Raw genomic sequence first — 9,267 nt, forward strand, 5'->3', positions numbered from 1 at the left:
CTTTGTCTATGGTGTCCTTTCATTGAATTGAAAGTCTTAGGTTTGTTGTAGTAAAATTCATGACTTTTTTGACCTTATGTTTTAGACTTTGGGGTCTTACTTTTGAAGTCCTACACCATTTCAAGCTATAAAGAAATTGTACGTTTATAGTTTTACCTTTCACATTAGGCTTCTAATCCACTTGGAAGTCACCTTGGTAGGTGATGTGAAGTAGTGATGCAACTTCATTTTTCTCCATATAGTAGTGCTTTTCAATCTTTTCGATGTCATGGCATAGAGAGTATATGGTAGTATGCGCCAAGCATAATGTGGTAAACGGATGGGGCTGCTCATAGCCAGAGATGGAGGCCACCGGAGCTCTGGCCATCCTAAGGGTCAAGGGGATCAGTAGCTCTACACCCCTATAATCTATTTGTGGCTTTCAGTATGACACACTGATTGGGGAGTTTTGCCACATGGTGACCCACTCCTTCCAATACCAAACAATCCATCCTTCCCTTGCTGTGAAATTGCATTGTACTTATATTATCATCTGTTTCTGTGCTCTATGTCCTATTCCTGTGGTTTATTTGCCTTTTACTGTGACAGTCCTACAGTTTATGATGCTGATGATGTCGCAAACTGTAGAAGAGCAAGTCTCTCATCTGTTCTTTTTCAAAATTGACTTAGATATTCATAGACATTTATTCTTCTATATACATTTTAGAATAAGTTTTTCAAGTTACTTAAAACATCCTGCTGGTATTTTGATGGGAATGGCATTGAATTGATAGATTTGGGGAAAATTGACATCTTTACAATGATAAGTTATCCCATCTGCCAACATGGTATATCCCACCATTTATTCAGGTCATTTATGTTTCATTAATGGAATTCAAAAATTTTATCTGGAAAATGTCTGATATACTTTTTGTTAGGTGACCTACTAAGAAAAAAAAATATGTTACAGGTTTTCCTTTTTGTTGTTATTGTGAATGGTAATTTTCCATACAGAACTTTGCACCTCTATTGTATATTCAGAGTGCGCATTGAACAACTAGAATTCTATGTCTAAGGGTCTGTTTCCCTAACCGGACTTGGAGCATCGAAAGATGGGACTTTGCTTCACCTTTCTTTCCACTACTGTGCTTTGCCATAGTAGGTGCTCACTTAATGTTGGTTGAACTGAATTGAGGGGTCTGTGAAGTACTGCAGAATGTTTTAGAAATTACCATCCATGTAATTTTCTAACAAAAATGCCATGTGATTCTCATTTAAAAATAAATAGCTATGTTACTTCAAATTAGATATTGGAGGAAAGAGAGGGAAGGAGAAAAAGAGATTAACTAATGTAGAGATTTTTTTAAATTAATTTTTGTTGGAGTATAGTTGCTTTGCAATGTTGTGTTAGTTTCTACTGTACAGCAAAGTGAATCAGCTATATGTATACATATATCCCCTCTTTTTTGGATTTCCTTCCCATTTAGGTCACCACAGAGCACTCACACTGATTGGGGAGTTTTGCCACATGGTGACCCACTCCTTCCAATACCAAACAATCCATCCTTCCCTTGCTGTGAAATTGCATTGTACTTATATTATCATCTGTTTCTGTGCTCTATGTCCTATTCCTGTGGTTCATTTGCCTTTTACTGTGACAGTCCTACAGTTTATGATGCTGATGATGTCGCAAACTGTAGAAGAGCAAGTCTCTCATCTGTTCTTTTTCAAAATTGACTTAGATATTCATAGACATTTATTCTTCTATATACATTTTAGAATAAGTTTTTCAAGTTACTTAAAACATCCTGCTGGTATTTTGATGGGAATGGCATTGAATTGATAGATTTGGGGAAAATTGACATCTTTACAATGATAAGTTATCCCATCTGCCAACATGGTATATCCCACCATTTATTCAGGTCATTTATGTTTCATTAATGGAATTCAAAAATTTTATCTGGAAAATGTCTGATATACTTTTTGTTAGGTGACCTACTAAGAAAAAAAAAATATGTTACAGGTTTTCCTTTTTGTTGTTATTGTGAATGGTAATTTTCCATACAGAACTTTGCACCTCTATTGTATATTCAGAGTGCGCATTGAACAACTAGAATTCTATGTCTAAGGGTCTGTTTCCCTAACCGGACTTGGAGCATCGAAAGATGGGACTTTGCTTCACCTTTCTTTCCACTACTGTGCTTTGCCATAGTAGGTGCTCACTTAATGTTGGTTGAACTGAATTGAGGGGTCTGTGAAGTACTGCAGAATGTTTTAGAAATTACCATCCATGTAATTTTCTGACAAAAATGCCATGTGATTCTCATTTAAAAATAAATAGCTATGTACTTCAAATTAGATATTGGAGGAAAGAGAGGGAAGGAGAAAAAGAGATTAACTAATGTAGAGATTTTTTAAAATTAATTTTTGTTGGAGTATAGTTGCTTTGCAATGTTGTGTTAGTTTCTACTGTACAGCAAAGTGAATCAGCTATATGTATACATATATCCCCTCTTTTTTGGATTTCCTTCCCATTTAGGTCACCACAGAGCACTGAGTAGTGTTCCCTGAGCTATACAGTACGTTCGCATCAGTTATCTATTTTATACATAGTATCAATAGTGTATATGTGTCAATCCCAATCTCCCAATTCATCCCACCCCCACCCCCTTTCCCCCCTTTTTGTCCATACATTTGTTCTCTACACCTGTGTCTCTATTTCTGCTTTGCAAATAAGATCGTCTATACCATTTTTCTAGATTCCACACATATGCGTTAATATACGATATTTGTTTTTCTTAATGTGGAGTTTTGACTTTTGAACCATGTTATTGTTTTGCCTATCCCCAAATTATATTAAATTATGAAAGATGGAGGGGTAAGGATCTCTGAAATTGAAGAGAAACAAAAACAAATGAGTAATTGTGGTGGGTAATAAATGGGAGGGGACATATGGCGGACTTCTGGGGTGAGGATGATGTTTTATATTTTGATCTGATTGTTAACATGGGTGTGTTAACTTTGTAAAAATTCTTTGTGCTGTACACTTATGATTTGACTACACTGTATATTAAATGTAATTTAAAGTTTGTTGTAGTATACATAATATATAATTTAAAAGCTGTGAAAAATAAAAGTGAGACATGATAGGAGGGTCACATGTAATATAAATGCATATAAAACACAATATAGTATCTGCACAAAAATAATAACACCCAGCATTCACTGTATGTCAGGCCCGTGCTAAGCACCTCATAAGGATGCTCTCATTTAATGCTCAGAAAGTCTTATGAAGGAGGTACCATTATCATCCACACTTTGTATATAAGGAAAATGAGACAAAGAGAGGTTAAATAACTAGCCACAGTCATACAGTTGGAAACTGGGAGAAGCCCTATTCAAATTCAGGCTTCCACACTCTTAACTATTATGCTGAACGGACATTCAGCAACTAGTACTATTAAGAGCCTCTGTGAGATACATAGAAGTAATGAATTAACTTTTTACAGCTTGGAGCCCTGAAGGAAAAGTGCCCTCTGACCAAGTTATTTGCAGAGGACCATATCATGGTGAGGGGTGCTCTGTTGACCCTCAGCTGCCATCATTTCTAAGGGGCTTGACCTGAAAGCTCTGGAGAAGAAAAGGATTCTAGCTCTTGTTGTCTTCTGTCAGATTGCTCTACTGGTCTTTCCTACATCCTTTCCAAAATGATGCGTCAGACTAGAAACAATTTTTAATATTTTAGTAACCTGTTTTGGGGAATAATCTTAGATTTATAGAGAAGTTGCCAGGGTAGCAAAGAGTTCTCATATACTCCACACCTCCATCGCCTGATTTCCCCTAATGTTCACGTCTTACATAACTATTGTACATTTATCACAACCAAGAAATTAACATTGGTATGAGACTATTAACAAAACTCCATTCTTCATTCAGATTTCAGTTTTTATCCTAATGCCCTTTTTCTGTTCCAGGATCCAAACCAAGACACATCACTGCATTTAGTAAAATGCATTATTTTTCTAAATTGTGGTAAAATGCATGACATAAAGATTTACCATTTCAACCAATTGTGTGTACAGTTCTGCGGCATTAAGTACATTCACGTTGCTATGCAAACATCGCGACCATCCATCCCTAGAACTTCTTCATCTTCCCCAACTGAAACTAGTAAAATGCATTTTTACAACAACAAAGAAAACTTTATTGCCCAGAGTAGCTGGCACCAAAGAAAAACAATACCACCATGCAATTAATGACGAGGTTGTAACAAGACCAGACAAAGAGGTTGATTTATGTGGAAACCATGGAAACCGCTAAGTATGAGCAGTACATATAGGAAACATCTAGATTGGGTTAGTGGTATGCCCTCTTCATAATCAAAACCTTTGGCGATAATAAGCTGAGTAAGCCAACTGGGTGAAATTCATAGCCTGAAAAAGAGGCTGCAAATGGTTTTGAGAGAAGATAATTCTGTGAAACCGATCCAATAGCAAAAACATCACCAGGAAGAAAGAGGGGACTGCACTCCTGTTTTCAGAAGAGAACCTCAAACTGGTCACTTCACTCACATTGTTGGCAGTTACCCAGCAATGCGCATGGCACCTGAGTGAGTGATCAGACCCCCAGCAGACCACCTCGTACTCTGTACCATCCAGCAATTGTCTGAAGACTGCCCAGCCAAGCGCCTGGTATCGGAGATAATCCTATAGTTTGTAAAGGGCTCACATAGCTATTGTTGCAAATATTTGACTGCATAAGGAAGGAGGAAGATTCTCTAGAGTAGAAACGTGTTAGATGCTCTCAACCAGCGCTTCTCAAAATGTACCGTGCATACGGATTACCTGGGCATCCTGTTACAATTCAGGTTCTGGTTCCGGAGGTCAGGGGTAAGACCCAAGATGCTGCTTTTCTAACAAGCTCCCATGTGACGTTGATGCTGCTGATCTGTGGGCTGCTCTAAATTAGTAGCTCTCAGCTTGGCTGCATATTGGAATCACCTGGAGGGCTTTAAGAACTACTGATGTCTGGGTATCATTCTCAGAGAGTCTGATCTAATTAATCGGTTTAGGGTATCCAGTGGGCTGAATTGTGTTCTCCTAAAACTCATAATGAAGCCTACACACCCACCCACCCACCCATAATTATATTGGAGAAACAGGCTTAGGGAGGTGATTAAAGTTAAACGAGGTCATAAGGGTGGAGCCCTGATCAGAAAGACCTGGTGCCCTTATAAGAGGAGGAGACACCAGAGTTCTCTCTCCACCATGTGAGGACACAGTGAGAAGGTGGCCACCTGCAAGCCAGGATGAGAGCTCTCACCAAAGCCCAACCATGCTGGCTCCCCGACCTTGGACTTCCAGCCTCCAGAACTGTAATCAAATTTCTGTTGTTGAAGCCACAGCAATGATATTTTGTTATGATAGCCCAAGCTAAGACAGGGTGTGGCCTGGCCGCTGGGAGTTGAAAAAGCTCCCCATGTGATTCTAATGTGCAGCCAAAGCTGGGAGCCTCTGCTTTACATAGTAGTTGAAGTGAATGCAGCGTCAAAGTTGCGTCACCCTTGCACCCGTGTGAACACAAAAGCTACCGCATGTGTTTGGAGAAACATCAGCCTACGTCGCCGCTTCATCGCAGGATAGACACAAGCCCCCTTCCTGCTCAAACAACGTAGTCCTATCCATCAAACACATGAATGTCCTCCCCCAAAGTTGGGGCAGCTTATGTGACATGTAATGAAATGACAGCTGTCATATTTTCTCTTTTAGTTCTCTTCAGAAGAAAGGCAATGTTATGATCTGTATTTTCCGTTTGTGGACTTAACTAAGACATATGATCCCCTTGTCTGAGTGGGCATACGGGAAGCCCTGTGAAGGATGGGCTCTTCAGATGTGTTCATCAACGTTTTTTGCTTCCTTCATGGGAGAATGAGAAGCGAGCTATCAAACGCTCTTCTCTGATTACACCAAACAGGGCTCCATTGCCACAATGTGTTATTCAGTGTTCACTTTTAAGCAACATTCTCAGAGTTACAGTGCTTAGAATCAACATTGAGTTTGGTCAGAGAAGATTTAATTTGAAAGAATTTTACAGCAAAATCAAAGGGTTGAGAGAATCAAAGTCTCTTGCTGGTCATCGTTGTATCGTTGGTCACTGATCATAAAAACATGCAGCTGTGAGTTGAGTTTGCTTAGGCTCTGCTTCTCTTTGAGCTGCCCAGTAATCCCACAATTCCCCAAGTCCCAGGCCCAGGGCACCTGGAAACACACACCTGAGCACCTGACCTGCCGAATGGCATTGCTGTTGACCAACTGATCTACAGGGTAGCCCCTAATCATGGACTTGCACTGGATTGTTGCGAGGGTTTAACGAGAATCTTCAATGGGAAAGTGTTTTGAAAAAGGATTCAGTACTAGGTGAATATGATCAGAGCATGGTGATTAGACCTTGCGAATTGAGTGTGCTGAAGACTGGTTCGACTGTCCTAACCTGCAGGCTGGTTCAACTGTCCTGACCAACACTCCTTTTCCACATACAGATCATCAAGAAATAATAATGAAAGTTCCTAACGGCTTCCCTGGGTTCACTCTTTTGCTAGTTAGCTCCAGGCACTCTTCCAAAAAAGAGCCAGCTCGGACAGCCATGGAGCTGGGTTTTGACCCACAGCAAAAAGACGCCTGTCTTTAGACACCAGTTCGGGTGTACCCTTGGCCCATTAGCAGATGGTTAAAAAAAAAAGGCATTCCTGGGGGACCATCACGTGCTACAAAATACAGGACGCTCACAAATTTTCTCCCAACCTACTTGGCAGAAGTAGGGTTTTCTTCTTTAAATTATCAGAGAGAGAAGTTTGCTGGGGGTAAAATCACTCCATCAGTACACATGACAATAATGAAACTCACAAATTCTCCCAACAAGCTTAAAAGAAGATTCTTTTAACAGAAAGGGGTGTGTGTGTGTGTGTGTGTGTGTGTGTGTGTGTGTGTGTGTGTCCGTCCGTCAGTCCCCACGTGCGTACACAAACAGGTCAGTCCGATAACACTGCAAAAGCCTTGGTCCAAGAAGCCTCCTTCACCAGTCTGCATTTTGCTCCTTCCTACCTTCAGACTCTTCCAACAGAAGGCTCGCTGCTGTGAGATGTTTACTTGTCATTAATTAGCTTAATTAAGTGGTATACTGAGCGGAGGGAACACCGTGTTATTGTAAGGATTCACAAGAGTCCCATGGAAGGAACTCCTGGCCCAGTGGGTGAGACTGAAAAGCTGTATATGCCCGAACCTTCTCCCACCCACCCCTGAAAAGCTGTGGCTTATTGGCCATTGTCGTCTGCATTTAGCAAAGCAAAAGCTCCAGACTGCTGAGCTCAGGGTGAAAGTGACCATCTGCCCTAGTCACACAGAGAGGACAGAGGGTTGCCTGTGAAACTAGCTTTTGTGGTCATCTCCACATGAGCCACTTCAAAAGACGGCACCGACTACATATTTCAATATGTAGGTGGTGTTAGCGAGCAAGCCTTGCACCCTATATAGTCAGGCCACTCAAGATGGCTGTTCTCTTGCTCTTTGTACATCCCCTGCTTGACCAGTTCCTGCCTCACCTGCACCCCACTCACAGGAATGGGCTTGCCCCCTGCCCTAGTTAGTGATTGTTTGACTCCTTAGGCTCGAATGGCTCCACCTGCTATTTTATTAAAGCGCAACATCAGCCCTCGTGATGGTCATTAACCTGAGGCTGTGCCCAAGCTGCTGGTTTCCCTGGTAACTGATGAGCCAACCTGACATAATTCCCCCTATTAATGGTATTTGCCTTCTCCCCCAGGAGTGACGATGACTGCCATGTCTTGCCTGCCGTCCACAGTGGGGGGGTGTCACTCCAGGCCCTTTTATTGAGGGCGTGTAATGTCCCCTACCCAATAAACCATTGACGTCCCTGTCGCTGTCTCTGGGCTCTTTCTTTGGTCTCGAGGCTGGGCAACAACAAGGCTTACAGGCCTGTGGGGTGCAGCCCAACCCACTCTGTCCTCAAAAGGCACAGATTTTAGCAGAGGAAACAACATGGTACTTCAGCTCCTGTCACCTGGATCCAGCATAGGTCCAAGTGACCTGAAGAGAGAATTCAAACTCCACAGTCTAGTATACATCTGGGCTGCAACTCAAATGTATTCTAGATTTCTCAGCAAGTAAAAGGCTGGCAGAAGTTGTAAGAATTGAGAGGCCAGTGTAACCTTTTGACAGGGGCTCAAACCAACATTCACAGGCTCCAGACACGCAGGCTCAGCGGCCATGGCTCACGGGCCCAGCCGCTCCGCGGCTTGCGGGATCCTCCCGGACCGGGGCACGGACCCGTGTCCCCTGCATCGGCAGGCGGACTCTCAACCACTGCGCCACCAGGGAAGCCCGAACCAACATTTTAATAGACTGCATAGAAGCAGCCAAGAGGGAGATAAACATGTCAAACCCAAGCTGCTGCTATCTCTATTCCTTTCTCCTCTCTGTTTCCATGGTGCTGATCACTTTGGTGCTTCTGCACAACACGGGGAAAGAATTTCCCTTCATTTGCTATCTCAAAACAGGTCTGGGACTGCTAACTGCTTCATCTCCATTTTCTTCATTTCTTTCATGTGTGATAGAGTCAGATAGAACTGGGCTGGAATTTCAGCTGTGTCACTTCCTAGCACTTATTATCTGTGTGATCCCGAGCAGATAACCCCCTTGTGTCTTAGTTTTCTTCTCTTCAAATTGAGGCTAATGATAGCACCTACTTGTCTGGGTTGTTGTGAGGATTAGATGAGATAATACATTTGTATCAGTTAAAGTTCTTGGCTGTAAGCAATAGAAATCAAGTCTGCATATATTAAGCAAAAAAGGTATGAACTAGAAGGATGTAGAGCAGGAGAGGGCAAAGTTTCTGGAAAGGGCCAGGTAGTAAATATTTTAGCCTTTTGGGCTGTATGTATGGTGTTGCAACTATTTTCAACTCTGCCACTGTAGGCCCCAAACAGCCAAAGACAATATGTATTGAATAAATGCATGGGCGTGGTTGTGTGCTAATAAAACTTTGTTTGGAATAAAAGGTAATGGGCCAGATTTGTAGTTTGACAATCTGTGATATGGAGACTTCCAGAATAGATGGAAGGGTGGAGAAGACTTTGGAACCTCGGTAGCAGGAACAGTCTGGTCGAGGTCCCATAACCACAGCCATGGACTACCATTGTAGTTGAAATCTGTCTTGCCATCTTAGCTTCAGTTGCTCCAGATTGAAAGTAGCAGGGAAAGTGCCCTATTGGCC

Source organism: Physeter macrocephalus, chromosome 21 (assembly GCF_002837175.3).
Source record: "Physeter macrocephalus isolate SW-GA chromosome 21, ASM283717v5, whole genome shotgun sequence".
Lineage (NCBI taxonomy): Eukaryota > Metazoa > Chordata > Mammalia > Artiodactyla > Physeteridae > Physeter > Physeter macrocephalus.